The 6,800-nt window shown below is 33.6% G+C and overlaps 1 long non-coding RNA gene across 2 annotated transcripts; it reads right to left on the reverse strand.

Annotated features, from left to right (window-relative positions):
• Positions 1-1,202: 1,202 nt before the first annotated feature.
• LOC132068780 (uncharacterized) lies at positions 1,203-5,549 on the reverse strand. 2 transcript variants are annotated; one of them, XR_009417503.1, is made up of 3 exons: positions 4,574-5,549; positions 2,971-3,042; positions 1,203-1,628 (listed from the first exon to the last, which is right to left on the reverse strand). It is a non-coding gene; the product is annotated as an uncharacterized LOC132068780 (long non-coding RNA). The 2 variants fall into 2 exon arrangements; XR_009417502.1 differs by lacking the exon at positions 4,574-5,549 and having other exon boundaries at positions 2,971-3,918.
• Between the last annotated feature and the right edge of the window lie 1,251 nt (positions 5,550-6,800).

Below are 6,800 nucleotides of genomic sequence, written 5' to 3' on the forward strand. Positions count from 1 at the left end.
TATTTGAACGTGCCATATCAAAATAAGAAAACTTATAACCTCTTTTAAGATATTGCTACTTCACGATCAAATTGAGGCATACACATAATGTAGAGAATTTTCTCTAATATATCTCGAATTGTAATTACAATAAGTATATGAAATATTACCACTTCTGGTGGTTATAGGCGTAAATATAATTTAGCCAGAACAAAACTTAGTTATGAAATACTGCCACTACTGTGGCCATATATTGCTTATTAACTCTATAGGATTATGTAAGATATTGAATTGCTTGACTTTTAGTAATATAAGCAATAATCGCTACTAGACTTGATTTGATGTATACAACAATAAAATACTTACCTTGAGGTGAGAAAATAAATTATAAATCCAAAGGTCAAACTTTATCTCGACAAAGGTTTTCATAATATCATACCCAAACAACTCGTCAATGTTGAATTACTGGAATCCAACTTATTGATAGAGTCTCGTGCTGATAACGTGTTATAAAACTTTATAATTGGACATAAATAAGAGAAGCAAATCAATAACTTTGTAGAGAGGAGGGAGAGATCGTATTATCACTTTTCTTGGTGTTACAAATGAGAAGACAAAGCTTCCTATTTATAGAAGAGTTTTGCCTCTAAACCTACAACATATACAACTTGTACAAGTTGCTCTACAACTTGGACACAACTTGGTACAACGAAGATACAACTTGCAAGTGCAAGTTGTATTTACCACTTTAAGTCAAGTGGTACAATATAGACTTCTAGTTGTATGATCATTAATAATACATCCAAAATACAACTTGACAAATGGTTTATAACAGTCATGCCATTTTTTTTTATTTTTTATTTTTTTGAAAATTTTGACATTTTCGTAGGCTTCCAATCTTAGTTCCTCCAACTCATTAACCTGAAAAAATCTATTTTTACTAGCAGATTTCACTTCAAAGTTCAGTGATTTTAATGCCCAAAAGGTTTTGTGTTCTAATTCAACAGGAAGATGGCAAACTTTTCCAAAGACTAATTTGTATGGGGTAGTACCAATCGGCGTTTTGAACGTCGTTCGATATGCCCATAACACATCATCTAATTTTAAAGTTCGGTCTTTTCTTGAGATTCCAACTATTTTTTCAAGTATTCTTTCTAATTTGCAATTGAAAACCTCAACTTGCCCTGGTGTTTGAGCATGATAGGGAATGATGACTCGTGGTGTGCAGAATCTGGTAACAACATTTTTTCTGAGAAAATTACACACAGTTCGAGCATCATTTTTCTTTGTGGGAATATCTTCAACCCATCTTGAAACATAATCCACAACCACAAGGATATATTCAAAAGAATGAGATGTGGAAAAAGGACCCATAAAATATGTTCCCCACACATCAAATATTTCACATACTTGTATTGATTGCAAAGGCATCTCATCTTTCTTGGTGATATTACCTATTCTTTGACACTTATCACATCGTACGTCCTATACACATGCATTTTTGAAAAGTGTTGGCTAGAAAAACCCCACTTCCAAAACTTTAAAAGCAGTCTGGTTGGCTGCATAATGTCCTATGATTGGTCTGTCATGGCAGTGATACAATATTTGGCTCATCTTTTCCTGGGATACATATCTTCTAATGATATTATCTGCGCAAAACTTAAACAAGTAAGGTTGGTCCCACAGATAATATTTAGCATCAGATATAAGCTTTTTTCTTTGTTAGTAAGAGAGATCCTTAAGCGTCCACTTTCCAACCAAGCAGTTTGCAATGTATGCAAACCGGGGTGGTTAGGTGAAAATTGAATTGACAGAAAGAATACGTTCTGGAAATTCTTCTTTTATATCAAAAGACTCAACAGGGGATTCTCTAATCTTGACAAATGATCGGCTACCTGATTCTCAGTTCCTTTTTTATCCTTTATCTCAAGGTCAAATTCTTGAAGAAGAAAAATTCACCTTAACAATCTAGGTCGGGCATCTTTCTTTGCTACGAGATATTTTAAAGCTGCTTGATCAGTAAAAATAGTGACCTTGGTTCCTATAAAATAGGAACAAAATTTATCAAATGTAAACACCATTGTCAGTAATTATTTTTCGGTAGTGACATAATTCAGTTGAACCTCATTCAATGTTCTACTGGGGTAGTAAATATAGGACGAAAAATTTTAATCTTCCTCTATCCTTAAACAACTCCCACAGCAGTATCACTAACATCATAATTGACTTCAAAAGTTTGGTTCCAATCAAGGGATACTACTATAGGTGCAGTTGATAATTTCTTTTTAAGAGTATCAAATGCCTTGAAAAAATCACCTGAAAAATCAAACTTAATATCTTTCGTCAAGAGGTTAGTCTGAAGTTTTGAAATTTTTGAAAAGTCTTTTATGAATCTTTTGTACAAACCTGCATGATCGAGAAAACTTCTAATGCCCTTAATAGTTATGGGAGGGGGTAATCCTGTTATAAGATCAATTTTTGCCTGATCAACTTCTATCCCCTTTAGGAGTGATTTTATGTCCTAAAACAATTCCATCAGTAATCATAAAATGACATTTTCCCTATTAAGATTTAAGTTTGTCTCTTTGCATCTTTTAAGAACTAAGGTCAAGTGGTGAAGATAGTCTTCAAAAAATTTCCCAAAAAGTGTCACGTCCCAAACAGACGTGAGTGGCACCCACACTAATCCTATAGTGGGCAAATCAATCCGTTAACCCATTATCAAGCCAATTTCAATTACTTAAATCAATTATAAAACATTACTCACGAATAAATAAATAAATAAATAATCTAGCAATAATATAAATAAATAACAAGTGCAGAAATCTATCTATTACATACCTAAAATCTGAAAGTCATCATACAATGACTCTAACCAACAATGTCTAAAGCAAATATATAACTGTCTAAAATAAACAAAGTGCCTGGGATGAAAATAGACATCTGAAATAAAAAAGATCTTCAGGCGGCATGACACGAATAGGAGCTCACCTTCTGATCTTGGTAACGAATGACCTTAACTAGATGCGAGGTCTGGAAGACGTCTCTGGCTCAAATTGTGCACTCAAAAAAAGTGTAGCAAGTGTAGGTCAGTACAACAACACGTACTAGTAAGTATCATAGGACGACTAAGATTAGTATAATGCACACATACATAAAATAAATGGAATAGGCAGACAGGCACAACAAACATGAAACCACAACAAGTATCCTCGAACGGTCCTCACTCAGAAATCAGTCACCAATCATCAACAAAGAACACTGCTAGACAGGCCGAATGTAATACAATAAATGATGAAATCTCCCATGTTTGGACACACATGCTAAATGGTAATGTTTCCCCCAAATAGCCATGACCTGCAGGGGACCCATAGTGTCCATGTACCACTCGTTCCGGAAGGTACCTCGGACCACGAGCTCATAACTAGGCTACATCGTCACTGTTACAGTTCACTTTTACGCGGGTTAAAGCATAAAAATACTAAGAGGTTGTTGGTGCTCTAATCGGATTTTATATATAGAGTCGTCACCTAATTTATTAAGAAAAATTAGGAAAATTGGGTAAAAGATTTATTCAAGCAAGAGAAAAATCTTTTGATACCAAAGTTCGAGGTAAAGGTTTTAGTGATCCCTTAGGGAAGATTTTACGCACCCTAGTATTAAAGATCCGTAGAATATGGTTGACCTACGAGCTTCAATGTGTGATTAATTGTGATTATTTGCTAAAAATATTTTCTTTCTTATAAAATTGTCATATCAATATCATAACTCCTTTTGGCAAAAATTCCTTTAAGGGAAGAGTTGCTTTTGTGGAAATATTTATAAGGGCTAAAAATCATCTCATTTTCGGATCAAAACACACTTGAGATTTTATCAAGTAGAATTTCTACTATCTTGGTCCAAATGTTATCATTTGTCCTTATAAGTTTAAGTGTATATAGAAAAGATGGAGTATATCTCCTTCATAATAAAAACCCATAATTTATTATAAGTACAAAGTAAGAATAGGACTATACTTATTCCGTTTTTAGCTCATTGGGTCAACCATACTCTACACCAAAGCCATCTTATTTCAAATCGAGGCCCAAATATATTTCTTCTTGTTTATTACCTTAAGGTTTGGGCTTTTTGCCCAAAAGGTTTTGAAACAACCTTAATTTTGATGAGTTTTACAAGTCTGTTTACCCCTGTGTTTTTTCAAAAAGAGAATCAATTGGTCCTTTAAAACAGTCCAAATTTTACTAAGTGAGACTTAAAAAGGCTAAGTACAAATGATCCATTTACTTCCAGTTTTCAAAAGGGGCATACGGCCCAAATCAGTTGTCTTTGATCCAATATTCATTCATGTTTATGCATATCAATATTCCATACGTTTGCCACTCGAAAGATTTTGTAAAGTCCGAAGTTTACCAATCACATGCAATTATTAGCTTGGTACGTGTTTGATTTTTTTTGTAAAAAAAATCTTTTGAAAGCTTTTTCCTAATCTCTAGTCGGAATTTCCTAAGTCCTAACATACATGGGTTTCAATATTTACAAGCATTCATACATATACATTATGGGAAAAAGAGCGGAAATGGGTTGATGGGTTTACCAAGCCCATCAACGTAAATAGTGATAACCCATTGTTGAGCCTTCTATCCGTGGCTGCTGCTAGAAATGGGATGAGGCTGACTCGATCTAATCTTATGTTGGGTCTTCGGCCCAACCGAGATAGTGCCAAAAAAAGGGGTTGAGTCCAGTGGACTCTCATACGGGTGTCATGCAACACAACAAAGGAAAAGAGTTAATAAATGAAGTAGATCTTAATATGAAGATATAAAGTGATTGAAATTCGATATAAAGAGAAAGCTGAAACGTGAAATATAACTTCAAGTAACAAACTAAACTCTACAGGAAGTATGATTACAGCAACATTATACACAAAGTCATATAATGACAAATATATTATCAATTATCCAGATTTACTTAAACTAGTTTACAACCAAATACATCAGTAGAGTTAAATCCTTTAAACCCCAAACTATATACTAAACTATGCATGAGTTAATGAAGAGCTGGAAAACACTTTGTTAATACCCAAATGAGATGGTTTCCTATTAGGAATTCTAGGAATCCCACAAACTGCCAGTTATTAATATTAAACAAGTCAGAAGTGTGCTAATCATTTTTTTAAGCAAACAAAGACCCCCTCATGTAACTCAATTCTATACTTGCAATATAAAGACAAACACTGAGTTAAAATAACTGCAAATATGCATGGTGTCTTTGTACATGGATGTAAACATAAGTTCCAAAAAGGAAAACATAATCAAACTAAGACTGGTAATGCAAGAAAGCAAACAACTTGTATGCTGCTACTGGTTACTTATTGAACATTACATTTGTGACAAAATTCAAATCCAACACTTAGGAAAATAAGGAAAGATGCAGGGCAGCAACTACTATCTATTAATCATCTTTGAAACCTTCAAACTAGGTAGACTCTTACAACACATTGTTTTCAAATCTCCCATGAACTTAATAGAGATTCAGAACACAAATACCCAATAAAACACTTTGGTTCAGGCTTAGGAATACAAGTAGTAAATTTCTAAAAAAAGTGCACTCTATAACAAAATGCATATTATTCCTTCCCACACGTAGAGCAGGAACCTGATGACAGATTCCTAATAGTCAAATATAATTCAACAACTCTTTAAATTAAGCAGTCCGCTTAAGCTAATTTAAATGGTACTTTATTTTGGAGAGAATGACAAATCGCTTTTAAAATGTCAATACCATCTGTAAACTAATGCAAATTTTCAGCAAGAACAAAAACAGTATATCTTAAATTAGATTTAACACTACTGGTTTAAAACTCTTCTTTCAATCCTTCAAGAGAAGTACTAAAAATGGTTTGAGGTTCCTAAACTTTCCTTCAGAAACAACACTTAGGGTTCAAGAAAAAACAAGTTGGAATTCTTATTTTTGGAGAACAAGTATGAATTAGTTTTAGGCCAAACAGACCATAATTTTTTCTTTTAACATCAAGCTCCAACTTTCAAAAGAAAGATACTACAGTTTACTCTAATCAGGGTACAAAAGGATATGTGAAACTTTTACCATCAAAACAGGTATTTTAAATTAGGCAAAATATCCAAAAACAGGACAAGCATGTTAAACCATTACCGTTATTTTTCTTTAACAGAGCAGTAAAGAAAAACTAGAAAAGAAAGGTAAAAACAAATCACTTCTGGAATACCGCGTACCTTTAAACTAGGCTATATTCATGATTCTAGACTTAGAAAACCAGATAAAGAATGTGGGAATTGGAAATTTCTCTTCGGTTTAATGGATAGAGTTTATGCCCCTAAATACGGACAGTATTTCGGTATATCGGTTTATACGGACCGCATTTCAAAGATCTGCCCGTATTTCAAATCGTAATTTGACATCTAAATCACTGTGCATTCTTGAATTTGGCTTGGGGAATATATATTGTTAAATACGAACCTTATTTTGAAATACGGTCGGTAATTTGATGGTCATATTTGGGAAGGAGGTGCTACAGTGTTTCTGTCCTTTTGAACATGCTTAATTACGGTCCAGGTTTACGGACCGTAATTCAAAATGCGAATCGTATTTTTGTCCGTATTTCCCACTTCGCACGTAAACTATAAATATCTGGTGTCAGTTCTAATTTTATTTTTTTACAAGTCCCTAAACCTTAGAACGAAGGTATTCTTCTCCCAACAATCCAAAACATCAAGGTAAGTCAATCCAAGCCCTTCCAAATCAATTCTAACATGTGTTCTCATAATCTAACAATGAAATCATTG

This window comes from Lycium ferocissimum, chromosome 8 (genome assembly GCF_029784015.1).
Source record: "Lycium ferocissimum isolate CSIRO_LF1 chromosome 8, AGI_CSIRO_Lferr_CH_V1, whole genome shotgun sequence".
Classification (NCBI taxonomy): domain Eukaryota; kingdom Viridiplantae; phylum Streptophyta; class Magnoliopsida; order Solanales; family Solanaceae; genus Lycium; species Lycium ferocissimum.